Source organism: Crinia signifera, chromosome 3 (genome assembly GCF_055691185.1).
Source record: "Crinia signifera chromosome 3, ASM5569118v1, whole genome shotgun sequence".
NCBI lineage: Eukaryota > Metazoa > Chordata > Amphibia > Anura > Myobatrachidae > Crinia > Crinia signifera.
In genome coordinates, this window is record NC_139219.1 from 276114027 (window position 1) to 276116526 (window position 2500).

Sequence of the window (2500 nt, forward strand, 5' to 3'; positions counted from 1 at the left end):
AGTGGTTAAGGCGATGGACTAGAAATCCATTGGGGTCTCCCCGCACAGGTTCAAATCCTGCCGACTACGAACGCCTTAAGTTTTCTCTTTTCTGCAAGTTTTTAAAAACTTGAAACCTGTGATGCCCATAGCGAGTTCAGGCCATTAGCGCATCAAATGTAAAGGAGAATGAAGTTTTGGGTGTGTTTCGGTCAATACAATACATCCTCAATTTCTCAGTGCAGGCAGCTCAATCCATAGACAATCTATTGTGAAAATACAGCAAGGCTTAAGCAGTAGTCGTGGCCGAGTGGTTAAGGCGATGGACTAGAAATCCATGTTTGTTAGCGCATCAAAATCTTTTGGATGCCAGCTTGTTTTCTCTTTTTCTTACACACATTCTCTTCCCCTCCTTAAGACTGACACCAGTCAATTTCAGCAGCTACACTGAATAGAAATTATTAATTAGTCAGCTGGTAGAGCGGAGGACTGTAGAGATGATTGGTGTAGAAATCCTTAGGTTGCTGGTTCAATTCCGGCTCGAAGGAGTTGTTTTTATTTTTTGCTCAGATAGCAATTTTTGGCAATTTACAAACTCAAAATATACAGAGTATAAAGCATTCTCTAAGTCTGGGGTAGCCAACTCCAGTCCTCGAAAGCTACCAACAGTTAATGTTTTCCAGCTCACCTCACAGAATCACAAGTGAAGTAATTAGCTCCACCTGTGGATCTTTTAAAATGTGTTAGTGAGTAATGAGAGCACCTGTGCAGCAGCTAGGTTGTCTGGAAGATGGGAACTGTTGGTAGCTCTCGAGGACTGGAGTTGGCTACTGAGAGACATAAGCAGTGGTTGTGGCAAAGTGATTTTTGTAAAAATGTTTTTGTAAATATGATTTTAAAGTTTGAAGCCTGAAAACGTAAGCTTTTTGTTGCAAAATTGCATTTTATGTCGAAAGATATTATCTTCCACAATGCCGAAACCCGGGATCGAACCAGGGACCTTTAGATCTTCAGTCTAACGCTCTCCCAACTGAGCTATTTCGGCAAGCTCCCTTGGTCTTGCAATCGTTTTTCGGGGCAAAATGTAAGGAGAATGAAGTTTTGGGTGTATTTGGGTCAATATAATACATCCTCACTTTCTGACTGCAGGCATCTCAATCCATAGACAATCTATTGTGAAACTAGGACATGGTTTATTCAGTAGTCGTGGCCGAGTGGTTAAGGCGATGGACTAGAAATCCATTGGGGTCTCCCCGCACAGGTTCAAATCCTGCCGACTACGAACGCCTTAAGTTTTCTCTTTTCTGCAAGTTTTTAAAAACTTGAAAACTGTGATGCCCATAGCGAGTTCAGGCCATTAGCGCATCAAATGTAAAGGAGAATGAAGTTTTGGGTGTGTTTGGGTCAATACAATACATCCTCATTTTCTCAGTGCAGGCAGCTCAATCCATAGACAATCTATTGTGAAAATACAGCAAGGCTTAAGCAGTAGTCGTGGCCGAGTGGTTAAGGCGATGGACTAGAAATCCATGTTTGTTAGCGCATCAAAATCTTTTGGATGCCAGCTTGTTTTCTCTTTTTCTTACACACATTCTCTTCCCTTCCTTAAGACTGACACCAGTCAATTTCAGCAGCCACACTGAATAGAAATTATTAATTAGTCAGCTGGTAGAGCGGAGGACTGTAGAGATGATTGGTGTAGAAATCCTTAGGTCGCTGGTTCAATTCCGGCTCGAAGGAGTTGTTTTTATTTTTTGCTCAGATAGCAATTTTTGGCAATTTACAAACTCAAAATATACAGAGTATAAAGCATTCTCTAAGTCTGGGGTAGCCAACTCCAGTCCTCGAGAGCTACCAACAGTTAATGTTTTCCAGCTCACCTCACAGAATCACAAGTGAAGTAATTAGCTCCAATTGTGGATCTTTTAAAATGTGTTAGTGAGTAATGAGTGTACCTGTGCAGCAGCTAGGTTGTCTGGAAGATGGGAACTGTTGGTAGCTCTCGAGGACTGGAGTTGGCTACTGAGAGACATAAGCAGTGGTTTTGGCAAAGTGATTTTTGTAAAAATGTTTTTGTAAATATGATTTTAAAGTTTGAAGCCTGAAAACGTAAGCTTTTTGTTGCAAAATTGCATTTTATGTCGAAAAATATTATCTTCCACAATGCCGAAACCCGGGATCGAACCAGGGACCTTTAGATCTTCAATTTCTCAGTGCAGGCAGCTCAATCCATAGACAATCTATTGTGAAAATACAGCAAGGCTTAAGCAGTAGTCGTGGCCGATTGGTTAAGGCGATGGACTAGAAATCCATGTTTGTTAGCGCATCAAAATCTTTGGGATGCCAGCTTGTTTTCTCTTTTTCTTACACACATTCTCTTCCCCTCCTTAAGACTGACACCAGTCAATTTCAGCAGCCACACTGAATAGAAATTATTAATTAGAAATTAATTTTCAAAGCCCAATTTTAAACAAAGGTTGTCAAATGGTTATAAACAATAGAATATTCACATTATTCCTAG

The 2500-nt window shown here is 40.6% G+C and overlaps 3 non-coding genes across 3 annotated transcripts in view; 2 read left to right on the plus strand and 1 right to left on the minus strand.

The window, feature by feature from the left end:
* The window catches only part of TRNAS-AGA (transfer RNA serine (anticodon AGA)), an 82-nt gene extending 13 nt beyond the window's left edge, over positions 1-69 (plus strand). Inside the window, exon 1 of the tRNA in view lies at positions 1-69. This exon is cut by the window's left edge and continues 13 nt beyond it. This is a non-coding gene — a tRNA (tRNA-Ser).
* Positions 70-951: 882 nt separating this feature from the next.
* Positions 952-1024, minus strand: TRNAF-GAA (transfer RNA phenylalanine (anticodon GAA)). Its single transcript has one exon. It is a non-coding gene; the product is annotated as a tRNA-Phe (tRNA).
* A 155-nt stretch (positions 1025-1179) lies between these two features.
* Positions 1180-1261, plus strand: TRNAS-AGA (transfer RNA serine (anticodon AGA)). The gene has a single exon. It is a non-coding gene; the product is annotated as a tRNA-Ser (tRNA).
* Positions 1262-2500: the final 1239 nt, after the last annotated feature.